At 44.1% G+C, this 25,056-nt stretch overlaps 1 protein-coding gene across 1 annotated transcript in view; it reads left to right on the forward strand.

Annotated features, from left to right (window-relative positions):
• TRPM5 (transient receptor potential cation channel subfamily M member 5) overlaps window positions 1–25,056 on the forward strand; it is a 561,392-nt gene that overhangs the window by 410,299 nt on the left and 126,037 nt on the right. The window lies entirely within an intron of this gene.

Here is a 25,056-nt window from a genome sequence, read left to right on the forward strand (position 1 = left end):
GAAGTTAAGAACGATGCAGAGCAACCCACTGGGGTTTTTATTTTTACTTTATCGTGGCTTTTCAGGACAGCTCACTTGAGAAACAATAGGTGACACTTCAAGTACCTTAATGCTGTGCAAGCGGCTACGCCCACTGGGGCGGGATACTTAATATAATTCAGGTGCACCGTTTGTGTTGAAATTGCCAGTGTGAATGAGCCTATGGAAAAAGGGCAGGAGCCCGAAACGCGTCGGCTGGAGAGACATGCTATCTGACATCTTTCTACTCACGCTGCAGCCTTGAATTAAAATGTGAATGCTATACTTACCCGTGGTGGGCTCCTCTGTTGAAGGTGAAACTTTTGCGGATTCATGTGAACGGTCGTTGCCTGGCCGTAGAGGAGTCCCACTGCGTTCTTGCAGACCTGGGTGGTGCCATCTGGGGGTGCTTCGTCAAGCGGGGGCTGAGAAAAAAGGGGGGTCCCAAAACGCATTTTCCCCATGCATTTTCCCATAGGACCTTTAGTCGAAGGTACAGCCCGAACGGCTGAACAGAATTACTTGAAATTTGGCAAAGAGGTAGTCCTCAGGTCAGGCATGTGCCTTTTGCATATATGGTGTCAATCTGTTCAGTAGTTCCTGAGAAAATTGCAGTTAAAAGTACATAAATATCTATAAGCGCACGGTGCCGTGCGCGAGCGTAATTCTGATTGGTGGTTACATGTCAGTCGACATTCAAATCGGTCGAAATCAGGAAGTGTTGGCCGCCATTTTGTGTGTTTTGTGTGTGACAGTGAAAAAGAAAGGTGGAGAACGTGAAAAGGGGGCAGGGTAGAGAGTTCCTGACCCCCTAGCCTTTGTCAGGGGGTCCCTGAAGGACCCCGAAGGGTGAAAAAAACATTTTATTTTTTTTCAAAAAATCGCGGGGTGCGCGCACGGTGAAAAACCTTAAAAATAACAAAAACATTTTAAACGAGCCATTCCATATTACAGGATACAGTCAATCTATAACTATATACATAGGTAGCTTATTCTAAAATAAATATATAAAAAATATAATAAAACATACATAACTTAGCATTTAAAAAACCTTACAAATTCACTTAAAAAACCATAGGTTTCACACACGTTATAGTTAGGAATTAGCATTTAAAAAACCTTGCAAATTCACTTAAAAAACCATAGGTTTCACACATGTCATAGTTAGCTGGACATTTCACTCGTAAAAAACCATTGAAATTCCCCCGTTATAGTTAGTTCAGATAACTATAACTCGCGCGACCGCCACTCTATCACAAGGATGATGTCATCAGTGATGTCATGAGTGATGCCACTGACCATGTCATGCGTGATGTAATATGTGACGTCATGAGCAGTGGATTGCGGGCGCGCGAGTTATAGTTATCTGAACTAACTATAACGGGGGAATTTCAATGTTTTTTTACGAGTGAAATGTCCAGCTAACTATAACATGTGTGAAACCTATGGTTTTTTAAGTGAATATATATTTACATGTACATGATACACGTATACCTTAGTAACCCACAACCCTCAAAAATAGAAACTAACAAAAAATAGAAACTAACATTTTACAAAACAATGGACATACCAATACCACTTACAGCACACCTATTCAGTAATTCCAAGATGAAGGGGAATTATTTCCCCAACTTAAAACGCGCCACAGGGCGTGTTTGCACACGTCACCTCAGTCCCCGTCCCCTCCCTTCACCACTGTGTAAACACGCCCTGTGGCCATTTTAAGATGGGCGATTAAGTCCCCTGGAATCCTGAGGGTCCCTAGGGTCCAACTAGCCCACTAGGTACCTCCAGTAAGCGCCACAGTGCTGCGTTGCAGAGAGGTCTAAAAAGGGGCACGGCCTGGACCACCTCTCTGCAACGCAGCGCAGTTGCGCTTACTGGAAGCACCTGATGGGCCAGTTGGCTCCCAGGGGCCCTCAGGATTGAAGAGGAATTATTTCCCCAACTGAAAATGCGCCACAGGACGTGTTTGCACACGTCACCTCAGGCCCCGTCCCCTCCCTTCACCACTGTGTAAACACGCCCTGTAGCCGTTTTAAGTTGGGAGATTAAGTCCCCTTGAATCCTGAGATCCCTAGAGTCCAACTAGCCCACTAGGTACCTCCAGTAAACGCCACAGAGCTGTGTTGCAGAGAGGTGTTAAAAGGTGCACGGCCCAGACCACCTCTCTGCAATGCAGCGCAGTTGCGCTTACTGGAAGCACCTGGTGGGCTAGTTGGCCCCCAGGGGCTCTCAGGATTGAAGGGGGATTATTTCCCCAACTGAAAACGCGCCACAGGGTGTGTTTGCACAATGTCACCTCAGGCCCCGTCCCCTCCCTTCACCACTGTGTAAACACGCCCTGTGGCCGTTTTAAGTTGGGAGATAAAGTCCCCTTGAATCATGATGGTCCCTGGGATCCAACTAGCTCACCAGGTACCTCCAGTAAGCGCCACAGAGCTGTGTTGCAGAGAGGTGTAAAAAGGGGCATGGCCTCTGAACACCTTCTGCAACGCAGCTCCCTGGCGCATACTGGAGGTACCTGGTAGGCTAGTTGGCCCCCAGGGACCCTTAGTATTCAAGGGGAATTAATTCCCCAACTTACAACTCGCCAGGGGGCGAGTTTGCACAATGGTGAAGGAAGGGGGCGGGGCCTGAGGTGACATGTTTGCAAACACGCCCTGTGGCATGTTTTAAGTTGGGGAATTAATTCCTCTTCAATCCTGAGGGTCCCTGGGAGCCAACTAGCCCACTAGGTACCTCCAGTATGCACCAGGGAGCTGCATTGTAGAGAAGTGTTCAGAGGCCACACCTCTTTTTACAACACTCTGCTACGCAGCTCCGTGACACTTACTGGAAGTACCTGGTGGGCTAGTTAGCCCCCAGGGGACCTCAGGATTGAAGAGGAATTAATTCCCCAACTTAAAATGCGCCACAGGGCGTGTTTGCAAACGTCACCTCAGGCCCCGCCCCCTCCCTTCACCACTGTGCAAACACGCCCTGTGGTGTGTTTTAAGTTGGGGGATTAACTCCCCTTGAATCCTGAGGGTCCCTGGGGTGCAACTAGCCCACCAGGTACCTCCATTAAGTGCCACAGAGCTGCGTTGCAGAGAGGTGTAAAAAGGGGCATGGCCTCTGAACACCTCTCTGCAACGCAGCTCCCTGGGGCATACTGGAGTTTCCTGGTGGGCTAGTTGGCCCCCAGGGACCCCCAGTATTCAAGGGGAATTAGTTCCCCATCTGCAAACTCGCCAGCGGGTTCGTTTGCAGAGTGCTGCAGGGAGGGGGCGGGGCCTCCGGCGCGATGCCGGTCTTTTTTTTTATTATTTATTTTTTTAAGAAGGAGCTGTGTGGCCCTCCTTCTTTTCCTATTTTACTGGCCCTGGGGACCGCATCCCCCAGGGTCTGACTCCAATTTTATTTTTTAATAAATTGGAGGGGGCCGCGCTGCCCCCCGCCTCAGACCATTTATGGCCCCGGGGACCACAGTTAAAAACATGGCTTTTTGACGAGACTCGCGGATGAAGACATCCTTTCTCTCTCTCTCTCTCTACCAGCGCCAAGACGCTCCGGCATACGTATGCGCTCTATAAATGACCATCCTATCCTATCCTATCCTATCCCCCAAGGCTGGCCTTTGTTTTTTTTTGTTTTTGTTTTGAGGAGGGGGGCCATGTGGCCCCCTCCCAGGCCACTTCTGGCCCGGGGACCTCATCCCCCGGAGCCGGCCCTATCCATTGGGGTCTGTGGGGGGTCCCCAATCCCCCCACGGTCCCACCGGCTCCCTGCATCCAGCGGGAGCCGGCATTGCTTTCCCACATGGGGTGCTGATAAGATGCAGCTCCCCATGTGGAAAAGCAATCGGCTTTGGTTTTTGGAAGAGAGAGCAGGTTTCCTGCTCTCTCTTCCAAAAACCAAAGCAGAGTTTGCTATGGCAGGGTGGGAGCCGCGAGGCTCCCGCCCTGCCATAGCAAACTGCAGTGTCCCGGGGTGGGCACCCCGGGACACTGCAGGAGCTGGCCCTGGGGGTAGCTGTCCCCAGGGCCATCGAGGGCTCCAGGAGGGTGGCCCCGCGGTCCCCCTCCCACCATTTACAAAGAGCCGGGAAGGTGGTGGTCCCCGGGGCTGGGGGTTCATAACTGACCCCCCAATTTGCATACTTCAGGTGGCGGTCCCCGGGAAGTGTGGGGGGGCTCGAGCCTCGGGGGGTGGCGGTCCCCGGGGCTGCGGGGGGCCATGTGCCCCCGCAAATATTTTAGAACAGCCCGGGGGTGGCAGTCCTTGGGGCTAGGGGGAGCCTTTGAGCCCCCACCCATTTAATACACAAGCCCCGGGGGTGGCGGTCCCCAGGGCTTGGGGAGCCTTTGAGCCCCCCCACCCATTTAATTCACAAGCCCTGGGGGTGGTGGTCCCCGGGGCTGCGGGGGACCGTGAGCCCCCCACAAATATTTTTGAAAAGCCCCAGGGGGTGGCAGTCCCTGGGGCTGGGGGGCCCTTTTGGGCCCCCCATTACAATATAAAGATTGCCCCCGGGACTTGGCCCACCCGGGGGCTAAATAATAACAAAGAGCGAGAGCCCGCGCTTCGTTTTTTTTCTCGCGGCCGGATCCGCGGTTCCTCCGCGCATCCCGCGATATAAAAAAAATACAATGTTTTTGGGCCCTGAGCAGTCCTAGGGGGTCAGAGTGTTTCTACCCTGCCCCTCTTCGTGTTTTGTGCATTTGTTTTTCTCTTTTCTTGTGCCTCGGTTCTACTGAGGCACAAGATGGCTGCCAACACTTCCTGGTTTGGAGTGTTGACAGCCAATTAGCATGAAGCTCGTGATCGGGAGGGTGCGCGGATCCTCCACGGCTATAGATATCACTATCTTTATTTATAAATTTCTCAAAAACTACTGAACGGATTTACACCATTTTTTAGAAAGGTCGCTTTCTGCGCCAAGCAGTACCTTTTTTGCCAAATTTGATGTAATTCAGTTCAGCAGTTTTTGCTATAACAGTGTCTAAAGTTTCCTGTGGGAAAATGATTTTTTCACCACTATTTTTTGAATTTCTCAGTAACTACTGAACGGATTTACATCATTTAAAAAAAAGGGCGCTTTCTGAACCAAGGGCTACCTCTTTGCAAAATTTGGTGTAATTCCATTCAGCAGTTCGGGCTGTAGCCGTGTCTAAAGTTTCATATGGGAAATAACATGGGGAAAATGCATTTTGGGACCCCCCTTTTTTCTCGGCCCCCGCTTGACGAATCACCCCCAGGATAGGAGATGACCGGAACGGGCCATTAGTTTTGAAAATTTTGCAAAGATTCGTCAATCGGCGCCAAACTTATTGGGAATAGAATGTTACGATTTTCCTATGGATAATAGGTCCTAACTATAACTACCTACTGGCCAGTAGGTAATATATATATATATATATATATATATATATATATATATATATATATATATATATATATATATATATATATATATATATATATGCATATATATATATATATATCCCAAAATTGTAAAACAATCCAAGTGCGCTCTCAGGAGAAAAACCACAGACACGGAAATGAAAGGAAGGGTTGTTTAATCCACAACGCGTTTCAGCTCGGAAGCCTTGTTCACGTGGAAGATCGTGTGAGACAAGGTAACTGATAAAGTTGTAATTCAAGAACATTGACATAGGACTAAAGGTAGAGCCCGTGGACACAGATATAGACTGTGGCAGACATATTGGAATATGCAATGCTGAATAGCATATGTCTGGGTTTAAATCAAAGGTAGCCATGAAGCTTGTTCAAAATAAACAATGCAAGTAAAGTAAACGGGCGTAAATACCTGGATGCCACACATAAAAACATCATTTGGTGTCACAATCGCTACATCACAATCTAATGGTGACAAAATTGAGTGTTCAAATGTAAAACGAATTGTAGCGCTGTTTCAAATGGTGCATGCAAACTGAATAAAGGTGCTAGTGCCTAACAGTTTACTTATGGAAACACAAGTGGCAGACATATTGGAATATGCAATGCTGAATAGCATACATCTGGGTTTGAATCAAAGGTAGCCATGAAGCTTGTTCAAAATAAACAATGCAAGTAAAGGGGCGTAAATACCTGGATGCCACACATAAAAACATCATTTGGTGTCACAATCGCTACATCACAATGTAAGGGTAACAAAATTGAGTGTTCAAATGTAAAACGAATTGTAGCGCTGTTTCAAATGAATGCATAGTGCATGCAAACTGAATAAAGGTGCTAGTGCCTAACAGTTTACTTATGGAAAAATAAGTAGACTAAATGACCCAAGTGGGTTATTGTAGCGGAGTGCAGCAACGTGTGCATCAGGCAGAATGGCCAATGTGTTTGTGACACACAATAAGGTCAATTACCCAAGGATGAAGGTAAAGTACATGTGTGCCACGGACATCCAATAGTAATGGAAAAGAAGCGGAATGCATCAGTTACCGTGATCGAAAAAGTGAAGGAACGGAAGGAAGGGTAGGTGGCCCATGTGAGGTGAGTGCCAGTGAGAGGGCACCTTCCTTTCTTCCTAAAATGAAAGAAACAAAAAGAAACAATGTTAAAATTGCAGAAGCAAATACTTAAAAAAGTACATGGTACACAATCTGATGAGGAGAAGAAAATCAACCTATGGTCCAATAGACATCATAAGAAGAAAAGGAAAAGGAAGGGCAAGGTAACAGAACCACATATGTTGAGCATGATGTCACACAATTGAAAACATGATTATTCCTTTAAATGAACAGAAAGTTCCTCATCGTGGTTGAGGCCCCCCGGATGTTTGGTTTGAAATTCAACTATGTATTTGGATTCGCGCTGCCTTAATTTGAGTACCCTGTTGCCTCCTCTGAAATTTATTGTGGTCTGTTCTAGAATGAAAAAAGTGAGGAGTTCAGGGTTGGAAAAATGTATGTCTTTGAAATGTCGAGCCACAGGATATTTCTCGTCTTTGTGAATTATGGCTCTGTAGTGCTCAAGGACGCGTTTTTTGGCAGGAAGGGTGGTGCTGCCAATGTACCATAACAGGCAGGGGCACTCGATTACATAAATGACAAAAGTGGTACTGCATGTTAAGAATTCTCTGATTTCTTTGGTAATGCCATTGTAATTGAGTTTATTGCGGAACTTGCTGTTCTTACAGGCTTTACAATGGCCGCAAGGGTAGAATCCCTCAAGGCCATGTTGCTGTCTGGTAGGATAAATAGTGACATCGCTTCTCACTACCATGTCCCTGATACTCCTGCCTTTACGGTAAGTAATACTGGGTCTGTTGGGTATGGTCTCACCAATGATGTTGTCGCACTTGAGCATATCCCAATTTTTGGCTATGACTTTGTGTATATTGTTGGAATCAGAGTTAAAAGTCATAATCATCCTGGTAGTGTCATTTATGTCGTCAGTGGTTTCAATGGGTTTGTCAGCAATGGTAAGATCCCTGGGTATGGCGTCTGCTCTTTCTTTGGCTCTCCGGAGAACCCAGTTAGGGTAACCCCTGAGCTTGAAACGTGACAACATCTCCCTACTGGTATTTTCATACGTCACTGGGGTGCTGCAATTTCTCTTTGCCCTCAACAGTTCACCGTAAGGGATACTCCATTTGAGTGTCTCAGGGTGACTGCTGAGGGCATGCAAGACACTGTTGCCTGCAGTTGCTTTTCTGAACAGGGCAGTCTGTATGGAATTGTCAACGATCTCTACCTTGACGTCTAGAAATTCCACACTGTCTTTGCTGATATGACTAGTCAAGACAATGTTATTGTCATTGACATTGAGTTTGTCAATGAACTTGATGGCTTGTTCTTCATCGCCATTCCATATGACGAACAAGTCATCAATGTAGCGCATCCATGTGGTGATTTGGTCGAGATCTTGTTTGTAATCAGGGTTTGAGAATACTTGTTCCTCCCACAATCCCATAAAGAGATTGGCCAGACTCGGGGCAAAGCAAGAACCCATAGCGATCCCGACCACCTGTCTATATATTTCACCATTGAACAGGAAAATATTGTTAGTGAGACAATAATGGATCATCTCAATAATCATGGCACTGTGGTCTCTGAGGCGTAGGGGTCTGGTTTTGAGATAGTACTCGCACGCCTCTATGCCCTGACGGTGGTCAATAAAGGTGTAAAGTGACTGTACGTCCAGAGTGATGAGACAAGAGTTGGTCTCCCATGTGATGTTATCAAGTTTTTTAAGGAAATCTTTCGTGTCCCTGATGTAACTGGGTAGATTGCTGACATAGTCTCTGAGAAAGTGATCAATGTATTTAGAGACGCGTTCTGATACACTGCCTCTGGAGGATACAATGGGGCGCCCAGGGGGATTAATGGGGTCCTTATGCAATTTGGGTAGAAGGTATAGGGCAGGAAGGATGGGATGATCATTCTTCAAATAGGTATATTCCTCCCACTCAAGTAAGCCCTTCTCTCTCCACATGATGAGCTTGTCCCACAAAGTAGTGATACTAGTGTTGTATTTGTCCACCTTGATATGTTCATAATATCTGGTGTCAGAAAGTTGTCTGATAGCTTCAGTGATGTAACTGTCCCTATCCAAGATGACAACATTGCCGCCCTTGTCCGCAGGGCGGATGATGATATTGTTGTCCTCAGTCAATGATTTTAGTGACTGTCTTTGTGTGTATGTTAAATTGTTGCAATAGTTTTTCTTCTTGCTGTGTCTTAAAGTGCACAGTGACTTGGTAACGCAATCATGAAATGTGTCGATGGGATCATAAAGAGATATGGGGAAGAAAGTGGATTTAGGTTTAAAGCCTGAAGATGCATGATTATCAGTAGTGAGACCGGCTATATCTGCAACTTGTGTTGTGCTAAGCTGTTCTTCACTGCTGGTGCCCTCAGTTCCAAAACTGCAATCCTGATCAAGATTAATCATGTCGGTCAGTATGTCAATGTCACCTAATGTGATGTTATCCAGGTGATGCGATATATCGGACAAGTTCTTTCTGGGGTTGCTCAATCTTTTGAGTTTGTGCCATTTTTTTTTTTTTATTTAAGTTTTCTCACAAACTTAAAAAGGTCAATTCTGGTATCAGTGAAGTTGAAAGGGGCAGAAGGGCAAAATGAAAGGCCTAGGCATAAAGTCGCTTTTTCAGTCTCATTGATGTCTCTCTGAGATAAGTTAACAACTGTCTTATTTACCGTGATGGAATCCATTAATAGTTTTTTCTTGGGCGAGTTCTTGTTCCCATGGTGCCCCTGGCTCTGCCTCTTCTGCCATCGCTGCTGAAGTCTCTTGTTCCTGTTTCGTCGTTTCCTCGGCCTCTGCCGCGACCTCTCCCCCTCTGTCCCCGTGTTCTGGTTGCCGGAGTGTCTTGTTTCGTCCTCCTGCTCCGGCGCAGATGGCGATACTCCTCTAAAAAATTCACGGGTCTGTTGTTGATGTCAGTAATTGGGGCTGCTTCTGTTGATATATCAGACTCTGTTTCACTGGCTGTAGAGGTGGATGCTGTTGAGATGATAAGTTTCTCACTTGTAGGTACGGTGTTTATTTCTTTGGTGTTATACAGATGGTCAAATTTCTTGCTGAATGAGGATCCTCCCGCTGTCATAGTCATTATAATCCCTATTCAGCTTGCGTTCTTTGCGCGCTTTGATCTCCTCTTCGTGCTTAGCCAGGCGCTCTTTCATGGTGATGATAGAACTCTCTACAGTCGCAGTGTCAGGATATTTTTGTAAATCTTCTGTTAGTTCTTGTATCTGTTTGAGGATGTTGTCTCTATCAATCCACGCGTATTTGATCAAGATTTCCAACATTCTTTTTGAACTGATAGCCGAATTCTCAGACCATTCAGTTAGCATGTTGGGATTTGGTGTCTCATAAGTCGGGGTTATAAATATACGCAGGCCCCTTGGAACCATATTTTGATCCACATAGTTCTGAAGTGAAGTCGCCTCCCACCACTTGGAGATCTCAGATCTTTTGAGTTTTTCAAGAGTTTTCATTTCTTCATCTATTGAAGAGATATGACTCACTGTAGGTTCAGTGGTGATCTTGCCTCTCGGTTTCCTAGAAAACATCGCTTGGGCAGCTGCCCTTCTTTCTTCTTCCTCATTCATGGTAACTGATGCATTCCGCTTCTTTTCCATTACTATTGGATGTCCGTGGCACACATGTACTTTACCTTCATCCTTGGGTAATTGACCTTATTGTGTGTCACAAACACATTGGCCATTCTGCCTGATGCACACGTTGCTGCACTCCGCTACAATAACCCACTTGGGTCATTTAGTCTACTTATTTTTCCATAAGTAAACTGTTAGGCACTAGCACCTTTATTCAGTTTGCATGCACTATGCATTCATTTGAAACAGCGCTACAATTCGTTTTACATTTGAACACTCAATTTTGTTACCCTTACATTGTGATGTAGCGATTGTGACACCAAATGATGTTTTTATGTGTGGCATCCAGGTATTTACGCCCCTTTACTTGCATTGTTTATTTTGAACAAGCTTCATGGCTACCTTTGATTCAAACCCAGATGTATGCTATTCAGCATTGCATATTCCAATATGTCTGCCACTTGTGTTTCCATAAGTAAACTGTTAGGCACTAGCACCTTTATTCAGTTTGCATGCACCATTTGAAACAGCGCTACAATTCGTTTTACATTTGAACACTCAATTTTGTCACCATTAGATTGTGATGTAGCGATTGTGACACCAAATGATGTTTTTATGTGTGGCATCCAGGTATTTACGCCCGTTTACTTTACTTGCATTGTTTATTTTGAACAAGCTTCATGGCTACCTTTGATTTAAACCCAGACATATGCTATTCAGCATTGCATATTCCAATATGTCTGCCACAGTCTATCTCTGTGTCCACGGGCTCTACCTTTAGTCCTATGTCTATGTTCTTGAATTACAACTTTATCAGTTACCTTGTCTCACACGATCTTCCACGTGAACAAGGCTTCCGAGCTGAAACGCGTTGTGGATTAAACAACCCTTCCTTTCATTTCCGTGTCTGTGGTTTTGATCCTGAGAGCGCACTTGGATTGTTTTACAATTTTGGGACTGAATTTACCGGCACGCTCCGCCGGAGTGTGCGCCACCTCCCCCTGGGTCGCTGCAGTCAGAAGGAGCAATTTTGAGCCTGTTCATATATATATATATATACACATACATACATACATACATACATATTTATATATATATATTCACTAAAAAAAACATAGGTTTCAGGGACGTTATAGTTAGTTGGACATTTGACTCATATAAAACCAGAGAAAGTCGCCTGTTATAGTTAGTTGAGCTAACTATAACTCGCGCGTCCGCAATACACTGGTGGTGACGTCACATATTACATCACTCATGACATGGTCAGTGACATCACTGATGACATCACTGATGACATCACTGATGACATCATCCAGTGAATGTGTGTTTCTGTAAAGTTTAAATATTTTTCATATATATCTATGCCAAGGTGTATTGAAGAATGAGTGGATTTACAAGTGCCTGAATGGATTATTTAGTAGGTGCATGACTGACTGTATAAGTGAGTGATTGAACGTATCTTACTGAATGCATGGGTTAGTGACTAAACTGTGTGAAAGTCTGTATTAGTCTCTCAGTTGGTGTGCAAGCAGCTGCATGGGTTGGTGAGCAGCTACATGAGTGTCTATATGGGTTATTGATTTGTTGTCTGATTATCTGTATGGGGGCCTGAGTGTCTGTGTGGGAGGGTGGGGAGTGTGTGACTCTGTGTATAGATGTCTGAGTGGGTGATTCACTGGTTGTATGGATTCAAAAGTGCATCTGGGAAGGGCTTTATGGGTGAGTTAATGTGTGTATGGGTGTGTTGGTGAGCGAATGAATGTCTCAGTGGTATATGTGTGAGTAACTCAATATATGTTTTAAGGCAGTATATGTGAGTGTTAGAGTATGTGAATGACTATACGTGACAGTAAGTTATTTGAAGAGTGGGTGTATAAATGAGTGTCTGCTTATATCAGTGATTGTTTAACAAAGTAAGTATGTGTTAGTATCTGCATAAATAAGTGATGTGGTGTGTGTATAAATAACGGAGTTGGTGTGTATAACTATATACATGAGTAAATGGGTATGTGATTGATTCTTTCCATGACTGACTACGTGTGTGAGTAACTATAGATGAGTGGCAGAGTGTGACTGTATGTACAGGTATATGAGTGCATATTATAGTACTGTATTGATGAGGAACTGCATGTATAAGTGACTGGATGTGTGTTTAGACCTAGGAAATAGTGGATGGTATGTAGTATCTAGCATTTTTATGTGTATGGTTTCAAAAATAGTAGTCTGTATTTTAGAGTGCGTGTATCAAAGTTTATATTAGGGCATCAGTATGTGCATCAGATTATCACGTGGATGATGTCATCAGTGATGTCATCAGTGATGTCATTTGAGATGTCATCAGTGATGTTATCAGTGATGTCACTGACCACGTCATGAGTGATGTAATATGTGACGTCATCACCAGTGCACTGCGGGCGCGCGAGTTATAGTTAGTCCCTGAAACCTATGTTTTTTTCAGTGAATTTAGAAGGTTTTCTAAATGTTAATTTCATATTTTAATATTTATAAAACCTATATTTTTTCAATTTTCTTTTGTAATATTTTGGAACTCTATTATCCTTTTTTTTATTTTAAAAATTATGTAATGTTTTATATCTTCAAAAAAAAGTATTTACAACTTTTTAATTTTTTTATTTAGAAAACTGGAGTCCCGTACCGGTAGTGTACCAAGCTCCATCAGCGCGCGAATCCTATCCGCCATATTGCTAAACTCGTAAAGGATGTGCATTTTTTGTGGCACCGCGTCCTGCCTAACATCATATACGTATGAGGTCGCGCCAGCTGCTAGATTGGTATGCGACGGGTGCGCGGTACCAATCCGCGCATTACGTCATATATGTATGGGGGCGTGCCAGCTGCGCGTTCCGTATGCGATGAGTGCACGCTGCCAGGCCCTGTGTTACGTCTTAGATGTGTGGTGTCACGCTGGGTACGCCATTCTCTCATTTTTAGGTTTCGCCTAGGCAGCGCATGTGCTGTCTCGGTGAGAGATGCTGTATACAGTATTGTGGGGGAAGCTCTGCCCACATTATGCCCATGCTTTAGATTGGCGCAAATCTGAAATGCTGCATTCTCATTGGCTGCCGGCGTATTAGTCCCGCCTTCTTACTGCCATGACATTATTTTTATCCTTCCATGGCTATCAGCCCCTTTACTTCAGCAACGCTTTTGTTCCCCTGCCTCCCCCTGTTCCCTCTCAAAGTCCGTGAATTCTCTGACCACCACCCCCACCCACTCCCATTCCTGCCTTCTTCAGCGCCCGCATTTTTGTTTACAATGCAATAGGACTCGCGTAAATATGAGTACTATTGCATTTGTAAATGCTTGTTTTTTCATATGATTGGCTGCCTGCATTCTCACTTTCTTTTGCCTGATCTGTCCAGACTCTCGCATGCGCGCGATTCTTTACATCGTGCGCATGCACGCCAAAAGTGTTACTCTGTAGTGCAGCGGCTGCCTCTGGCTCGGCACGCAGTGACTCGAACCGCGCTCGGCTGGCTGGCTGCAGGGTGCAGGCGTGTTTGCCTCACTTCTCTTCAAAGAGGGGGCCGAGGCCCTGTGAACGAGCCTCTGTATAACCAGCCGTTCTTTGACACCCGACACTCAACCCGACTGTGCAAACAGAGGTTTAATGTCTCTCGCATGGGCGGAGGCCGCTGGTGACGGATAAGAGATCTGAAAAGGTGGCTGGAGGGGTTAGTTTGGGGACAGCAGGGCCCGGCTCTTGTGATAAGAGAAGTAAATAGGTCCAGTGAAAGGTGTCACCTCTTCAAACAAGTGTTAGCTGCCATCTCTTATTGGGTCTTCAGTTAAAGGACAGACCCCCACCTCTGAACAGAATAACAAAGTTAACAGCCCCCTTATATTTATTAATGTAATATCTTATGTAGCATCGACTCCACCCAGTGGGGCTTCATAGCGCAGTACGACGCACTCTTAAACACGGGCGGTCAACCATTTATTGATTGCTGTAAACATGCTACTAATGCAGTTGAAATCAGTTTTGCCTTTCTTTTAAGAAATACGTCCTAAACGCTGACAGTGTTCTAGTTTCTATATGTCTCAAAACTATATCTAAATATCTTTAAAGTGTATATGAGAGCAAGCGATAATCTAAAATATTTTAAACAATTATATATTTCTAACTGTAATAAACTTATAATATGGTAAATATATTTTCTCAAAATCGCGTTGTGTGTGGTCCCCTTGCGCGCTGGGTGCGCGATTGCCATGTGACCTTAAAGAAAAGCATTTGATTAGTTCATAACATTTCCCATTGTAGCAGTTGGAGAACGCCACTCATTTCAGTCATTCTCTCTACACCATTTTATGAGACACACCTCTTCTGCTTAGAGAGCTTTTTTAAAAACATTTTGCTATGTACACATATCTTACACTACACACAATATGCAACCATCATCTTCATCAATATTCATGGTCTGTAAAGTAGCCTTCCACCTGTGATAGCCATGCACCTAAAAGTTACATAACCAAAGTTTTCCCCACTGCCAGAGGTAACATGGTTGCATACGCTGTCCACAGCACAATGTAATGTGGTACGGCCCAGGGGTAGTATCATGCATAGGTAATGAACACACGGACACAGATAGATAGTGGAAGTGGGTATGGGCACGTGCGCTCGACTCCTTTTTATTACCAGGGTCACATATCCAGTGATGTCTGTGCTGAATGCGTGTGGGGTGAGTCTAAACCAGCCCTCAGGGAATGGTTGCTGCTAGCATCAACTACAACAGTAATCATTGGATCACACACAGAGATTCAATAATAAAAGGGTCAATAGTTTGTGCTGCAGTAAGGTAGGGACAGTAGATGTGAAATAATACACAAAAGATTCTATCGTAAAAGAACCATAACTTGTAGTATACTGAGATATACCAAAAGATTGTATCATAAAGGGTCTGACAGGACCGGATTCTTTCCTACCTGATTATCTCCAAGAATCCTCTCAAGTCGCCAGGATCTTTTTATCTGCTAAATAGTGTAGAGGGGAGAAAATTCAAATCTCAATACATAATAACCAGAATCAAATCTCATTTAGGAAGGACCACTGACTCCGAATCTAACATTTGTAGGATTTTATTACAACCAAAACTAACTGCACATACAGACACCTTAGCACAAGGTGTAAAAGATAAATGAGCACTAAAACAAATGCAAGTCTACGTAAGAGTCTCATACGACTCAAAACAAAAAGAATAACAATCTCTAGAAGCATAAGAAATGCAATGGTCAATCCAATTTCTACATTAGTAATCATTAGACTAAAAGAAAATCAGTTGAGAATATAAAGGTATCAGAAGTGAAGACTTCCTAAGAAGTACATTCACTTAGTCAGTGCTCATTCTAAGATGCTCCTTCTAGCTTCCCATCTAAACCTCATCTGCTCCACCCTCGGGGCACTGTCCCTAATACAAAATCCCAAAAACGTAGAACACGCCCTTCTGCACACCTCTTCAGCCAGGTCTTCTCCCAGTACTTTTCCAGTAAAACTTGTATTCCATCCAACGACGGATAGCTTGACCTTGGGTCCCAGGCACCTTCTCCGCACATTCCAATGTACTCCCCTGTTGGCTTCTCGTACCATCCTAACTCCTAAAACAAAGACCTAGTCTCACTAACGAGCTAAATGTCCTTGCACCTGCAACAGAAACATGGGAACAAAAAACTTTTCTCTTCTCTGAGATTTTCCACCATGCTGTAACCCAAAGCCTTTACCAAGGGAAATCATTTTCGGCCTACAACGTTTAGCTAACATAAGAAAATGAACATGCCTTTCTCTTTAGACGTATATGTGATCAGGCCTTTACACTGTTAAACCCATTACTAAATCACACTCTAAGCATTAGTTCATTACTTTTTATACGTAAATTAGCAAACTTGCACGTGCAACTTTAACATGGCACACGTTTCTAACACATTGCATTACGTGAAAATCAAACATTATGCATTTACTAAAATACATTCACAGTGATCTGCAGCATTACTTATCATGGAAAGCATGGTTACATTTCTAATTACACCTAAGTTAAACGATTCTAATAATACATTTCTATGGCACACTTAACCTACATCGATTAATATGTGGGTGCTGACTAACAGTGAATATGATGTACCCCTACAAACTTCAGAATAACTTGATGCTCTATCAGGTCCATCAGTTCTAGTGCACTCAGATAGCCACATCAAAAGCATTCAGCATGTGCACAGCCAGCAATGATCCGTGCTGCGGGCGGGCCGTACTAGGAGCAATGTCTGTTGCCTACAGGACTGCATCATCTGCAATAGCAACTCGATCTAAATTGTGAACACTGCTGTCTACAGTGTAGGTCAGAGAGAGCGGTCAGCAAGGGCCCACAGCCATGTGGCGTTGACTTGAGCTGTCCTGTTTGTAGTAAACGAAGCAACAAAAAGCGTATCCGGTGCCTACGATGATGCGTATGCGTAGTGCGGACAGAGCGCACTGGAGCAATGTCTTTTGCCTACAGGACTGCGTCATCTAGAATAGCGACTCGATCTGAATTGTGAACACTGCTGTCTGCAGTGTAAATTGAAGGCAGTAGTCACCATAGACATCCATGAATACTTTTTCTCACTTCCTCTTCACAAAATACAACAACATAACTTACAAAAAACTCTGCAATAAATCAATCAAAATAATTCGAATTGCGATCTCTGCTGTACACAGTGTAGACTGTTACTCAGTGTTATTTTCTACTACCAAGAAGAATTTGGTCATTGTACTAAACCTATAACTCATCTAAAAAAGTTCTTCAAGCAAGTATACTAAAAGGATATTGTGTATATTTCAATAGACGTTGTAGTTAGTTGCCTACTGGATTCCGTAATTTAAGAATCACCACTCGATCTGAATTGTGAGCCCTGCTAACCACAGTGTAGGCCAGAGGCAGTGGTCATTAATGCCTCACAGGCACGTGCCGTTGGATTCGGAAGCACGGAGTTGGTTGCACCTGATCAGAGGGGGTACACAGAAATCATCACAGACTTTAACTTCTGACCTCCTCAATCATAGAATCAAGACACCGTTTCACTGTTCGGACCTGCTGTACTGCGGTGTAGTCCAGCAACTACAGTCAACTAAGCCCAATAATAAAGTGCAGCAGTTAGCTACGGAAGCACAGAGTGTGATGCACCTCAACGGAGGAAGTTCTGTGAAAACCAAGCAGCAGGTAATATCGGGCATCGTCCATTGTGGGATCAAGACACCGTTCCACTGTTGGGACCTAGAGTTGGTTGCACCTGGTCGAAGGGAGTACCTTCATCTCCACTCTCAGATGCAGTGCTAACATCGTCCATTGTGGGATCAAGACACCGTTCCACTGTTGGTACCTGTTGGACTAATGTGTTAGTAGTATACAGAGCACTCCACGGTGCTGGGCCTCAGGCTGGGCGCTGTGTGCCTGTGTTGCAGTAGCCAGCGTTGATCTCAGAAGCCTTTCCAGCTCGCAGACCTCGGCCCAGGAGCTTCTGCCGGCACGTGGTGGGCCCTCTTTCACGTACGACGGTGTCGAAAGGTGAACTGTGGGGCTTATGTGCGTCGCAGCGGCCATGACGGTTTCTGGGTACCAGCAGGCTGAGAGCATCATTCACGCTTCTACCTTCGCTCACGGCGTCAGCCTCATGGCGGTGTAAGCTTCGCAGACCTGGCAGACACGTTCGGCATTCCGGAAGAGAACCACACCCAGAGAAACGTGCCTTTTATTCATACCCCTATGCTAGCCTTACGTACACCGAGCCAGCCCACTACGCTAAAGATTTGGGGGTGGGGGGGTACGTACGCACTATGTTTTCGTAATCTTCCCTACTGACTGTACTATCATGGTTGTGTCCACTGTCCAATTCACTCAATAGACCATCAGTGTATGTTGACATGTACATGTCTGTGCTCTGCATACTCCGGTCTCTCCGGCACAGCCCCTCAACACTTTGCATTGTATACTTTTATAATCGAGAATCACTTGCCACCTTCGCACATACTTTGCTCCCATCTCTGCCCGCATTCTGCATTGTGTGGCAGAGGTGCCATGCCATGTTTGGTTTGTGTACATGGCTAGCCACGGTTCCCACAGTACGTAGTGTCATTGTGTCTGCTAGGTGTACATGTTGTTTGTCATGTTATATGTGATTATATAAGGTAGCGCGTTTATTCACGAGCAGTGGTTTCTCCCATTTACATATCGCTGTCTTAAAGAGGATACAGAAGTTTTTCTCACAGGTGAAAAGTGCGACCACAATGGCAGTCATTCATTACTATGCAAGAATGTCCAACTGCACGACGCTTCCAAGCTTACAGCCCCCAATCTTGCGTGCTTTCTTAAAAGCACGCCAACTCCCACAATCAGACCAACATTCACACAGCTTTCTAACAGCAGTTATCTGGTTCTTAATAACATGGACTGCTACGGAATGTGAGCTGGTATACCGTATGTCCTTACTGTTTCAAACCGAGTAACTTCCTGTGGCAATGTCTATTCCCACCCACACAAAGTAACTCCCACAGTTCAACTTGGCCTTCAATACCTACTTTGAAAACAGATTTCATTAAACTGAGCAAACTGAAAGCGCTTTTGTTTCAAACAGAAGTGTCCTTCACTTCTGCAAAATAAATTTATCGACAGCAGATAGCACAAACTTCAAGTAAAATACAGTCCCTTTTAAATACGAACCATGCACAATTTTCAACACATCTGACAACCAAGGTCTGGCACATTTTTTTAACACTGTCTCCTCCGGCCTTGTCACAGGCTTTCAAACTGTTTTTGGTATATTACCAGACTTCATTAATTCGATCATCTCTGGAATAACAGGAACAGTGCCAATAATTCTCGCTCTGTTTGCGGCCATCCTGCTACTATTGTTGCTTGTAAAAAATGGCTGCGCTCCCTGTGGTAACAATCATGTCCGACAGAATACGCATCTACGCGAAGATACATTAATACCGTGAAAAAATGGAACAACCTTTCGGCTGCCTGCCTCTATCTATTATCGGAGCCAGCTACAACATGACAATTATTTACACATATGCAATCTGCGTTCAACCATCTTTTTATTGCAAAACTTGCCCTGTCGACTGGCGAATGGATCTATGTCTTGCCGACATCCCAACAATCGCTCCCGATATCCAGCAGGTAATGGAGTATCTTGAAAACCATGAACTTGATTGTTTGGCCAGTGGAGCAATGGCGAATACAACGCAAAAAGGTATCCTGGCGGAATGGGATTTCTGCACAGCCGCTTAAGATCTCATGCAATGTGTGACCTTTGACAACATCGCAGATTGCCTGCCAATTCAAATTGCCGCTCCAACATTCGAGGAACATTACTGTCCCTTAGAGGATATGAATTGGATCGCTTCGCTTTTCTCACACGATGGCAACAATCGCCTCTTGGAACATTACACATCTCAAGCCGCTGAAGAACTTCCGGACTGCAGTCTCCAAGACTTGTAAGAAATTCATGTTATCCTCGGATTGATTTTTTCCAACTTTTTGACTTTTTCCTATACATTTTTTTAATACACTTCAATTGATCTATTTTCATATAATAACTTTCTAAGTATACTCAGGCATTTGAACTCTGTTTTCATTATTGCCCCTTATGTCTCCAGCCTAACCAGGGATGGGTGATGTATGGCCTATGCAAATAAGCTATGTACTTGCTAAATTAGCCTAAACCCGACATCCATTTTGAAACCATATCTATTCTTTGTGCACACGTCTCTCTGCCTGCCTGTTATCCACAAAGCACTTTCACACAAATTAGCTCACCCTCAGCCTCTGCTCACAAGCTGGCGATCAAGATAAAAAAACATGACATTGTTTAGGAACTAGTTGGCACAGTCTGGTAATCGTATCCTACCTTTATTTTCATTATAGAATTCACTAATTCATGTCTAATAGCTATTGTTTATGTCACATGGAACTGTAACATGTAATGTGCAATTCACTGATGCAGCAGCTTAGGTTTGAATACAGCAGAAGCAGTTGGAGTTTGCCTCAGCTCGATGCCTTAGCTCTTGCACAAGAATGTTTTTTGAAAGGGCTGAAGACAATAATGTATGGTTTGACGAGAAGGGTACCGAATATGCTTCTGAGAAGCGCAATGTTTGTGTTCCTCCTCAAAGTTCCGATGTGAGTAGAACTATTATCAATTCTGACACGCACCAGATTGAATCTACTGTAGAAGAGATTGCTGACTGTTCTGCTGTTGATAATTTTGTGTTACAAAAAAGGAGTACCAGGGTACCTCAGAAGTTTAATGATTACATTTTGGAATTGTTTTTTTTTTGTTTTCTTAAAGGATACATGTGGTAATCGTATCCTACCTTTATTTTCATTATAGAATTTTGAGTCATTCATATCAAATAGGTATTGTGTATGTCACATGGAACTGTAACATGTAATGTGGAATTCACTGATTCAGGAGCTTAGGTTTGAATACAGCAGAAGCGGTTGGAGTTTGCCTCAGCTGGATGCCTTAGCTCTTGCACCAGTGGGTCCATTTATTGCACTTAAATAAAGACACTTTTTATATAACTTGCAGACTCCATCGCTTTATTACACACAGCCACATTCTTAGACACACCTGATTTCACCATTTGTCTTATGTGGCATTGCAACATTCTGCATTATATTCTTCACGATTATTTCTTTATTCCTGCTTGCTAAAACACTGCATACGAGTCTTCACACCGGTAGGGGTGAGTAGTTCGCTTCCCACTCCCTGTATAGTATAAACGCATACTAACACTACTTACACAGGTATGCTACAGCAGCCAGTATCCTACAGCGCCCACAGCACATCACTTTACAGCAATCAGCTCACGGTTTAGGCTCACGGTTTGATCCCCGAATCTTCAGACCGGTAGGAGTGAGTAGTTTGCTTCCCACTCCCACTATAGTCTAAACGAATACTAACACCACTTGCATAGCTATGCTACAGCGCCCAGAGCACATCAGTGTACAGCAATCAGCTCACGGTTTGGGTGCACGGTTTCATCCCCGAGTGTACCGGCACCTCACCTCAGCACCATCTCACTCTAGGCAAAACAGCACTTTCACACCGATAGGGGTGAATACTTTGCTTCACACTCCCTGTATAGCGCATCCTAACCACCCCACAGAGCTCACAGCGCTCCTACCCTCCTCTTTCCTACTCTTTTTGCCCTTTTTTCCCCTTACTCGCTTCAACGGAATCACAAAATGGCTGCCAACACTTCCTAGTTGCAACCATTTGCAGCCAATAACCAGCAAGCTCGTGCTCGTAACGCCTCAGCCAATCAGATGGCAGAATTCCCAATATCGTTATCTGTAAATTTAGATATTTCTCCAAAACTACTGAACGGATTTACACCAAATAAACAAAAGCATGCTTTCTCGACCAAGACCTTTCTCCCTGCCAAATTTGGGGTAATTTCATTTGCCCGTTCGACCTGTAGCCTTGTCTAAAGTTTCCTATGGAAATTGCATGGAGAAAACACGTTTTGGGATCCCCCTTTTTTCTCGGCCCCCCCTTGACGAATCACCCCCAAACTTTCAACATAGGAGCTATATATTCCAAACGAACGCCTGATGTGAGGAGCGCCACAGCCTTTCGGGTCGGGGCTCACCCAGGACCCAGGTGCGTCAGACATCTATAATATTCCAAAAGAAAACATGTACAATTTAGTAATATGATGCAGGCCACACCAACAGTGCTTCATAAAATCCTTTATTTCAAGGCAAACAGAAGGCATAACACGTTTCAACTCATGCGAGTCTTTGTCAAATGCTCATATTTATTGGGCAAGTTCATTGGTTCTTTTAAATATTCAAAGCTGGAAACATTGATAACGGACTGATAGCTCACATATTGGATTTAAAGCAGCAGTGAGTAACATTTCTCGAGTTTTTGATGAATTCATTTTGGCCTTGATGGAAAGTATTCTTTTCAATTTTGTTTACAAGTTCATCCTTTATAAATATATATGCCTTAAATTTCTTTGTTTAACAGTCATCTCGACCACAACTACCATAATGCTCCATTCCTGCTGCTCATGCATCTTCAGTCATTTAAAATGTGTTCTCAATTCAACTTTAAGCTTGTTTTCAATTTGTGCCTTGTGGTTTTCATCATGAATTCACGTAAAAGTTCCATATACTGGCAATGGTCACAGTCATAACGAAAACTGAACCGTTCCAACTCAGTTCCTAATGAATTCATACTTGCCTTGAAAATAATGTTCATTGAAGCCCTGCGTGCAAATGAATTCCATACTCCCAACACAAGGCAAGTATGAATTCATTAAGAACTGAGTTGGAGCGGTTCTGTTTTCGTTATGACTGTTTCAGGCATGTAATGATGGTAAATTGAAAATACTATATTTATATATTTATTTTCTCCCATGGGAGATAGAAGTTTGCTTTCGCTTGGTGGGAGCGTTGACGGCAGTAGCGGCTCGCATAGGGCGTGCAGCAGGGTGAGGCAGAGGAGTGGCAGGGTGGGGTCATCAAACACGGACATAGGACGGAACGGAGGAAACCCTGCCCCTCCTTGCCTCGCCTCACCACCCCACAGCTCGCCCTATGCGAGCCGCTACTGGTTGACGGTGCCTGCCAAGCGAGAGCAAACAGTAAGCGGGCGGGAGAATCAAAACTGCCCCAGTGCTGGAAGCAGAGTTTTATCTGCTTCCCTGCCTGCTGTCGCTGTCAAGCAGGCAGGGAAACAGATGAAAGGATTGCTCCCACACACAGGGAGCTGCATATTTAGCAGCTCCCTGTGTGCAAGAGCAATGCCGGCTCTCGCTGGAGGTGGGGAGCCAGCTGGGGCCGTGGGGGGATAGGAGCTCTCACTTCAGCCTCTTTGTAGTCTCATTATCATCTTTATAGAAGTATTAATGTTCACACAGATTTCAAGATAAAGACACACGAGAAACAATCTCATCACCGAAATGGATAAAAGGTTGCTGGAGATATTTCCTCAGGTTCATTGTGCAGCTATATTGTGACATTACACACCAGACTTTTACCCAGCTAGGTAGCACTTATTAATTAACCAATAGAAACTACTCCAGTTGGGTAGACTTTTTGTGCAAAACTGTGGACTCTTGTTGGATAAATGGGCAGGTGAGGTTCAGTTCTGACCCTGATGCTCATTTCACAGAAATTAAATCTCAACAGGGAGCACTTACAAATATAAACATAGCAGGTGCCCCAGTTGAAGCTCGACTTCTGTAAAGCACAAATGATCCTAATTTCTTGAACTTGGCAAAGGCAAAGCAAGTGTGTTTTCTCGACTGTTACACATTTAAAAATGATCTAAAATCCTTGGTAAAGGTAAATGCATTGTTGGTCTATCAGAGGCAATCTGTAGTGACTGTAACTAGTGGATTATTTCTTGGCCTCCACTGGTGAGAGCAGAGTCCATGGTTCTTCCTTTGTTTTACTAGAAGTATGCAAATATGCAAATCACTTGGAAGCATCACACGTTTGGCCCCACTCACCTTAGTATTATCTTCCTTTTGCCAGGATGATGGACAGCTTAAAAAGAGGCCCCCAGCACGTTTCCCACCAATTTTGGTGATGTGTTCTTGATGCCTAGGAATATTAGGACATCTCTATGAAACAAAGAAGCACTTGCTTCATATAGTTAGGAAGAAGTACTCTTGTTTGGTGGAGATTTACCTCTTTGTATTCTTGTCGTCTTCTGTATACGAGGATTCATGTTATCACAGATTTCTGGATGAAGACGCATGAGAAACAATCACATTACCAAAACACATACAAGGTCACTGGAAACATTTCTGCATGGTCCATTACGTAGCTGTAGTGTAGAATATGCACATTTACCCAATGAGGTAGCACTTGCTAATTAACCAGTAGAAAGTACTTGAGTTGGGTAGACATTTGGTGCAAAGCTGTGGACTCTTGTTGGCTAAAGGAGCAGGTAAAGTTCCGTTCTAGTGCAGTCACTTAAACACCTATTGACCCATACAGATACTCAAACACCCACTTAAACACACATTCTGACATTCTCACATCTACTCACAGACCCAAAACAGTCACTCTCACTCACTCACTGACCCCTACAGCCACTCATACACCCAATCACCAACCTATACAGTCACTCACACACCCACTTTCAAAGATTACAGGGTTCAATATAGTTAGGAAATAACATTTATAAAAACACAGAAATTCACTGAAAAAAACAAAAGTTGCAGGGATGTTATAGTTAGGACATAGAATAAAAAAATCTTAATAAATTATCTGAAAAAAATAAAGGTTACAGGAAGGTTGTACTTAGGTTTAGATTTCAATCAGACAAAATCAATGAAATTCAGCAGTTATAGTTACCTGATCTAACCATAACTTGCGCCCCCGAAATTCAATGCTTATGACCTCACATATTACATCACTTATGAAGCGGTCAGAGACATCACTGGTGACATCTCAAAATGACATCACTGATGACATCATCCACAGAACCCCTCACACTTCCACGTCCCCACAACCAGCCATACACCCACTCCACACACCCTTATTCGCCCATACACCCACTCACACACCCACTCACTCACCCATACGGCATCTCAACACAGACACTCACCCATACAACAGCTCACCTCATATTTCAACACTATTTTTGGAAGAGGGCCTTTGGCATACAAAACGTGTCTCATCTGTCAGAAAAATGACATTTCAAAAACAGTGGTGGGTTGCTCAGAACGGGGGTGGTGAGGTGGGTGGGAGGAGTTGGGGGATTAAACAAAAATAAAAATAAAAAACTTACCTTCTCTGCCGCATGCCTCTCCCGCTGCCTCACGCCTCTCCTCCGCTGTTGGAAGCACCGGAAGCACTCAAGCTTCTGGGCTCTCCCAGCCAATCTCAACGCTGAAGGACCAGCATCGTGATTGGTCTAAGTGTCCTGT

The sequence above is a fragment of the Triturus cristatus genome, chromosome 3_1 (genome assembly GCF_964204655.1).
Source record: "Triturus cristatus chromosome 3_1, aTriCri1.1, whole genome shotgun sequence".
Taxonomy (NCBI): domain Eukaryota; kingdom Metazoa; phylum Chordata; class Amphibia; order Caudata; family Salamandridae; genus Triturus; species Triturus cristatus.